Source organism: Symphodus melops (assembly GCF_947650265.1).
Source record: "Symphodus melops genome assembly, chromosome: 21".
NCBI lineage: Eukaryota > Metazoa > Chordata > Actinopteri > Labriformes > Labridae > Symphodus > Symphodus melops.
The window spans coordinates 3,109,313-3,117,478 of record NC_136711.1 but is presented as its reverse complement, the minus strand read 5'-3'; the positions used below and the strand labels follow the sequence as shown (position 1 = coordinate 3,117,478).

The window sequence follows — 8,166 nt, the reverse complement described above, 5'->3', positions numbered from 1 at the left end:
GATTCGCTCAACGGCGTGAAGCCCAAGGGCCTCCCAGCTGAAGAACACCTGAAGTCTGTCACATGGAACGATGCCTGAGGCGTCATACAGTGTGTGCAGACTGCATAAATTGCAGCATCTGTATTGAGGCTCCAGCGTGACACACATGCACATGAATGAGCGGGGTTAGCTGCAGGAGCTTCACGGTCAAACGGCGATTGTGACGGCCCCTCGAGAAAAAAATGAATACATTTCCATACATTTGAAGATGTGTGAAGATGGTCGGCTTTCTAGACACTCAGAGGAATTCTTTCAACCTCTGACAGATGTGATAATCACACTGCTTAGAGTGTGTGTGTGTGTAAGAAGAAGTGTGTGAGAGTGCATCGGAGCAGTAATACATCTGCACCAAACAGGACACAAAGTGTACATGAGGGATGTTTCTGGACGACACATTTCAAAGTTGATTAAACGCACATTTAAATTCAGTTTAACCGATTTGTCATGGATGTTGTCTTGTTTAGTTTTGTATTTCAGAGTTTGGATGTCTTATCTTGTTTTAGTTCTTATTTTCCCTCCGGTTGTTTTTCCCTGTGTGTTCATGTTCCCTAGTTTGGTCTTTAGTGTTTCAGGATTTAGTTTGTAGTTATCCTTCTTGATTCCTGCCTCTCTGTTTCCCTCCTGTCCTGATTACCTGATTGTCCTCACCTGTGTTGATTACCCCTGTGTGTATTTCTTCCCTTCTGTTTCAGTTCCTTGTCGTTTGTGGTGTTGGATGTCCGGTCATGTTTTCCTGGGCCTTGAGTTTCCTCGTGGCTCTTTTTTTGGGACATTCTGGATTTATTATTTAAGTGGCTTTTAGTTTGCCTTTTTCTTAATCTGCAATCGGGTCCTCCTCCCTTGTTTTTCAACGCACCCGTGACACGATTATTGGAAAGGTAAGCCAACGCTCTGAAAACAAAACAAAAACAAAACAATCAAAAATCAAGCACGATTTGTTTCAACTGATCTGCAGGTGTCTGTGCCTGCACAGTCTCTGGTTCTCCTTGCAGGTTCATGTTCACATTCCTGAGCTGAAAGGAAGAATACATAGAATTAAAATACAACACTTCAAATATTTCCAACAGTTATCAAAGCCAAAGAAATCATTTTAAAGTTGTCTGTACTGCCACCGGACTGAGGCAGCCACATGGACCCCTGAGCAGAAAAGACAAACTGGTCGTCATTATTCATATTGATAGCAAACCGATCAGCTGTGGCAGCACATGTAATGTTGGACTGACCTTATCTCAATGAAGCATGCTTCATTTAACATTTCAGCAGACGTATATCCAGAGGAGTTAGCTTACTAGCTTAACTGCCATGTCTGCTAGCTGAACTTGTTTGTTGCTGGGGGTTATTGGATTAGTTATTTAGTTACCATTTGTTGTTCCAGGTTTTTAACAGGAGCAGAATTATCCACAGAGGGTTTTTTTTACTTTCCAAAACAAACTTACTTGATCGTAAAAGGTGTTTAAGCTGATGAAAGGAAGCAGCATCACATTACAGTGACAGTTTTTTAAGTGAGGCTGTTTGATAATCTTATCAATAGTCAGTGTACTGGGTCAAAAAGATAACAGTCACTCCTACATTTAAGATCTTTTTAATTTACTGTGATGATAGCGAGCGTTCTGTTTTTGGTCATGGGCTTCTATACTACATGTGTTTTAAGTCAGACTCTGTTAACGTGTAAAAGAGCCCGTCCACAGAGGTAAATATCTTTAGTGGCTTTTGTGTTGGTACTTAGACCACTTTCTGTTATGAGGGGACGTGTCCTGACCTGTCCTGTATGTTGCAGGTAGTAGAGTGAGTCTGGTTATTTAACCTCATAGAACGCTAACAGATCGTCTTCATACAGTGTTGTTTGATTATTCTCATATTTATTTATTCATGTTGTGTCTTAGTTCTGACTGTCAAAACACTACATCTATGAAACATTAAATCAGTCTGTAACTTAGCCAGTTAAAAAAAAAAAAAAATCTTAACACTGCCCATCTGCTACGTGCTGGTTTACATCGAGGTAGTAGAGCAGGATGATGAACGCCAACTGGAGCTACAGTACAGAACTGGCCGGTTGAGCCAGCTGGAATAAATCTCAGACACAACATTTGATTGGCAACACAGGCCTGAAATAAATTTAAATAACACTGGGTTTTTTTCTGTTCCCACGAGGGTGATCATGTTGAATAGATTTTTCAGCTCATACATGCATCCCTTGTATACTGATTTTTGTTTTTGAAGTCAAGCACTGCTATCAGATTGACTCCATTACTGGCTGCTTATCAAATTGATATTGGATCAATATTGGAGAGGAATATCTACGCTCGATCATCCAACCCCCCCCCCCCCCCCCTCCTAACGGGGAACTACACCCACACAGTGCTCAACCAATGCAGCAACATCAGCATCAGAGTCTCTCTCTGCATCGTCCTCGACTCACTCCAGCAGAGCCCCAGTGTGCGGCCGCAGCAGCTGGCCAGCTCGGGAAACTATGTTTATCTGAAAAGGAGAGAGAATGATTGAATATGTAAAGCCAGCACCGAGAAGAATCACATTTCACTGATTGCTTCAGACCAGCTGAGAGTCTGAAATGGATTCTCTCGACATCCCTCTAACTGGGGTTTAGTGGGACGGTAGCAGCGCGGGGGTAAACAGCGGGTGACTGTATGCGCAGAGCGGGGATACTGGCGGAGAGATAGTGATTCATATGCATTACATCTGCTCGACGCTCCTGCATGACAATTACGGCACAGAAGAGTTTATTTGTGGGGCAGGGATTGGTTCACATGTGGATTGCTTGTAGATCAAAGATTATTGTGAATCTGTAGAGCATTAGTGAGGATAGTTGCTCTTAGAAAAACACTTTGTGGCATTCATATTTGTTTGTCCAATGAATAATAGTACAGTAGATGAAATACTTTAGAAAATTGTTGAGCAGTGAAGAAAATAATCAAAATATAAATTGAACAAAATACCTCATGTCTGTGTCTTGCCTCAATTCTTGTGTAAAACATATGAAGCTCCGTCAGTATGAAATTTAAAAAAAAGCCTTTTCAAGTCTCGCCACAAATTCTCAGCTGGCTCCAAAACTGGACTCTGACTCAGCCGCTCAGCTGCTTTTTCTTTTCTTTTTTTTCTTTTACCAATACTATGTAAATATAAATTGACTCTGCAGTCATGAGTCAGGTTTCATTCAAACTTAATCCAAATGTATGTAAACATATTTTCAGACAGATATTTTCAAGCAAGCGAAAGAGATGACAGATCTGCATAAAGAACCTTTTATCTGTTCATGGTGCTAACCCTCCACTTGGCTACCATCAAAGGTTTGCAGAGGAGAAGCAACAGGTGATAAACTGACAGGCCAACAGATGTTTCACAGGAGTGTTAACATCCATTTTATTGCTCACCATCATAATTGAGATTTATGAGCAGTGCTGCTCGAGCTGATTGTTTTCATCCGAATGCTTACGTTGAGGCGAGTCCCTCTCATCCTTTCACAGAGCAACCAGCTCACTAACATCACACACCTTACTGAATATGGGAGCTCCATCCTCACTCACTAGCTTGGAGATGCAGCTTGAAACATCACCGTATTTAACTAAAGAAATCTGCTGATTACGGATTCGATTATGCCCACTTTTCTGAACGCACACATCTCACACACCGCGCAGACAGGAAAGCAACGTTCATGCAACATGAACAAGTCTTCCCACAAGCCACAGAACTATACATCATCCTCAATTACAGCCGGGAGCCGATTTTTCTTTTGATGTACGAACTGAACACCTGAAAGAAGATCCACACAGACGCACATATAGGGAGCTGTGATTATGATAGCCTTTTTTTTTTTTCTCTACAGTATTTCTAGAGTGAAGAAGCTTGAGAATCCCTCTGCCATTCATCCCGGTCCGGCCTCTGAAGTATAGTCAACAGCAGCATGCAGCGATTAATTAGAAATTTGTCTGGATGAGAGGAGGTTTGGGAGGCAGAGGGATAAAGCAGGCAAATCTGCTGGCCTAATTAAGGGGAATTTAATTTCTCACAGGCTCACATTGACTCAGACCTTGATGAGTGTTTTTTTTTTTTTTTTTAAGTGGGGGTAGAGAAAGTGGGAGTGAAGGGAGGGAGGAGAGGAATCAGCTCGTTCATGATGTTACATGCTGTAATGGAGGGGTGAGGACAGACTGTGACTCTGGGAAAGAAACTGAAATCATGCAGCAAATCGACAATAGAGCTCATCAGATGTGCTCATGTATTCTCAGCGAGCTTGTTAACCCGCAGTCAGAAGATGTAGGGGCCAGAAAGTTTTATCAAAGTTTGTCATCTTTTTTTTTTTTTGTTCTTTCCCTTTTTTGTTTGATTCATTAGTCATTGGAAAATCACAGAGAGGGCAAACTCATTTGTATTTCACAGCGTTAAGCCTGAAACAGTTTTTAAAAAAGCCAACCTTTTCAATTTAGTGAGTTTCTGTTCCAATTCATTTAATTTCAGTTTAAGTTTTACATAATGTTGTTCGCCCTGTTTAAAGCTCATCACTATAATGAACTTTTCTGAGTGTTCAGAATTTAATTCAGATTCGTACTAAGAAACGAAATGCAAAGGCCTTCTAAGTCGCTAGCTTTTAGAGGTGTTTTAGCCTCAGACTAAACCTATCTGTATCCCCCTGTTGTCTTTATGCTATGCTAAGCTAAATAGCTAGTTTGTCTCACCTTTTATATTGAGTCATCAGAAACTCACCTATGATGTTTAAAGACAGTTCTGGTCCAGGCGGGATTAACCACCAGAGCAACCAGCGCAGGGAGGCAGAAAGAGCACGAGCAAAAACTGATTCAGCCTGCTCTCACTCTGCTGGTGCGACAGTAAGCCATCACACACCTTCTCAGACTCTGTGGTAGTTTGGGCTTTGGTGTTGCTGGGATTGGTGGACGGCTGATTTTCAGAGGGGCCCTTGAAAGTTGCTGCCCAGGGCCATGTTACTGCCTTAATTTGGCCCAGATTATGGCCTTTAGTAGGTTGGTACCTTACCGACCTTTAGACGACCACAACGGGACTTTGGAGAAGGTCATAAAGTGTGCTGTCTTGTGTTACGCAAAGGGGAAAAGGCTGATAAAAGTTGTGAAGTGGCAACAATTTGATCATTTTTCACAACCAGATTAATAGACTGGTAGAGTATTGTCATACATGCGACCATTGATACAGCCGTTTAACAGACTGCTAACATTTAAAGTGACAGTAGACGCAATTGTTGGAATAAAAACAGTTTTGAACGAGTTCTAAATGATGGACTGGCATATAAATCGTAACAGGTCCACTCCCCAGTTTGCAGACTAAATCACAAACTTTGACCAAAGTTTTCGGGTTGTCTTGACCTTTTCTCCCCCTTTTTAAATGAGGCCATTTGATATAGTGTGTAGTCTTTTATTTTGCCATCAGTAAGAAAGTGATGCGTTCTTCTTGAGCTGGCAACCTCTTCCTTCCTAATACAAATTCCAATTTAGCAAGCGTATAATCACGCCTAAACCTGGGGAAAAGAAGAGCCCAGAAAACAGCAGGAAACAATCAGTGCAGTCAGACTCCATCAGGAAGATAGATACTGATGAGAAGAGGAACAAACAGTTTGTTTATTGAATTAACTGCTTTAGTGGTGGGAGGAGCAGGTGGAGTTGAACGCTTGCAGTGTCAGGGAGGTAAAAGATGCGTTTTAAGAGGGAAATCTCAGCTCATCTGTACTTAAACGTTGATGGGGGAGAGAAGCTCCAAACAGCGTGGCTTCATCTAAAGTGACGGGGCTCACAGCTGTGCTCATCTGTCTCCTTTTTATGGAGTAAACAGCCCATACGCCCAACATCTAAATACTGTAATTAGTGCAGGTCCACAAACAAACCTGACCCTTTTCCACATCATCTGCCCTTCTGTGAAGATGAGTCACGGCGAGTGTGTAAGGAAGCATTTAAGTGATGCAGTCTGTCTTTGTACATTACACTAATAGCACCCAGGGGGCCGCTAAAGAGAGGCCTATTGTGCAGGGGACTAATACTCTCTTTTAAACACCCCCGGCCTTTGGTGGCTGATGGAAAGGTAACCTATCATTGATCCTGATCTGTCTATTTTTTAATCACACATTTATGCAGAAACAATGTGTCCCTCGGCCTTTAGACTCTTCAATTATTGCCGAAGCAAAGACAAAATATGCCACAAAAAAACAAACAGCCCAAATCTGTCTCTTTTAGTTACGAAGCACCGCCGGTCCCTTACTTCTCGTGTGTTATTTCGACAAAGTGGCTGCTGAGAAAAAAAAAAAGGCTAAAAGAAAGATGAGAAAATTGCTGCCAATTGTAAAAAGCACCCTGCTAATGCAAACAAGCTGCACAACAAGATTGTGCAAAAAAAGGGATATTGACAAAACCATTACGGGAGGTTTTAAGAAAAAAAGCTTGATTGCATTTTCTAGCAAACAGATGAGGATGGCGGCATTGTTTTTGTGGTGTCGGGGATAATTAAGAGAATTCAATAAGTAGAGAGATTCTTTTGCTTAACTTCTTAAAAAGCTGACCCCCCCCCCCCCCCCCCCCACACACACACACACACACACACACACACACACACACACACACACACACACACACTGTGCCAAGCTTGTGTCAGTAGCTTTTTGTGCAGCACTCATAGAAGCTATAAAACCGAAAGATGGAGTGATTAATGATTTTGTAGTCATTTACATACATATACTGTATATACATGCATCCATGGGTCAAATGAATCCACACACCCTTGTCCATGCTTGTCATGTATGAGCATCATTGGCGTGTTTTAATTGCATGCCCTCACCACACGCAGGGTGAAAAAAGGCCCATCAGTGACACGCCTCCGTGGACGGTGCTCACGCAGGCTGCATAACCGAGTCTCGAATTCCAATTTCCCGGCGCTGCCCTCTCTTTGAACAGGGGTCAAGTCTCCTTCGCTAATTTGTTTGCCCGCTGAAGCGAGGGCGAATCCGAATTGCACAATGTTGAGAGCTACAAAACCCCCGACAAGTGTCAAGTAGAAGGAGCGTGACGTGGCTTCGGAGGAGTTAAAGTTCTGCGTGTGTCAAGATTTTCTCCTTATCATTGAATGGTTTTGAGGATCAGTGTTCCTCACAAAGCCGCTAACTGACAGAAGAATTTCATTAGACCGGGATTCAGTGCAGAGATTCATGTCTAAATGCTGATTTGGAGGCTTTCCCACCCTGTCGAGAGTGTAATAATTTTGAGGAAACATTTGTGTGTGTGTGTGTGTGTGTGTGTGTGTGTGTGTGTGTGTGTGTGTGTGTGTGTGTGCGTGGTGGTGTGGGTTGGACAGTGGGCAGCAATGTGGGCGGGGGATGATTGGAGTGTGTGGGTGGCTGGTTTGGCCGTTGGTGTGGGCTCTCTAAATAACAATGGTCTGTCTGAATGCCTAGAAAAAGATACGTGTGTGTGTGTGTGTGTGTGTGTGTGTGTGTGTATGTACATGCCTCCCTCTGTGCTTCTGATGTCGCAGCAAACGAACAAAAGGATTTTGTTAGAATTAGTCGGGGATTAGACGTCTATTTAAACATCTTTTGTGGAGTCCGATGTGTTATACGCTGCTCCGGCGACAAAGTGGGCCAAACCGCCGTGCTGCATACCAAGCATTCAGTGCTCGCTCGGAAAAAGCAAACGCACGCACTTAGACGCCACGAAGTGAACAAAACACCTTTACAATAAATCAAATAAACTTATTCATGACTTGTTCATGGCTTCAAAATGTAAAAAAAAAAAAAGCTCATATTTTTCTTTTCTCATACAACTGCCAGTCAGACCCTTGTGTAGCACTTTTTTTTTTGCATCCTTCAAAACTCTTTGAGCCTTTTGAGGGCCCTGTTTCCATAGCAACAAGGGTTGGGTGGGTGTGTGTGTGTGTGTGTCCAGCTTGACTTGTTGCATTTAGTGATGCTCACAAGCACTGATCTGTGCCTCAAGCTGTGGAGGACAGCAGCTTAAGCCGAGCGATTTTGCTTCTTTTCTTTTCGATGTTACTGCAGTGTTACTTTGTACAAACAGCCAAACCGTCTACAGACTAGAGTGTGTTCAAAACAGACCTGCACTTCCTGCAAATAGCTGGCCTGGCAGTCTTTGGTATTTG

At 42.7% G+C, this 8,166-nt stretch overlaps 1 protein-coding gene across 2 annotated transcripts in view; it reads left to right on the top strand.

Annotated features, from left to right (window-relative positions):
* Window positions 1-749: 749 nt before the first annotated feature.
* Window positions 750-8,166, top strand: part of cpped1 (calcineurin-like phosphoesterase domain containing 1) — a 146,420-nt gene continuing 139,003 nt past the window's right edge. For both annotated transcript variants that reach the window (XM_079334060.1, XM_079334059.1), the window contains exon 1: window positions 750-917. The gene's annotated coding sequence lies outside the window, so the exon portion shown is untranslated. The remainder of the gene's footprint in view (window positions 918-8,166) is intronic.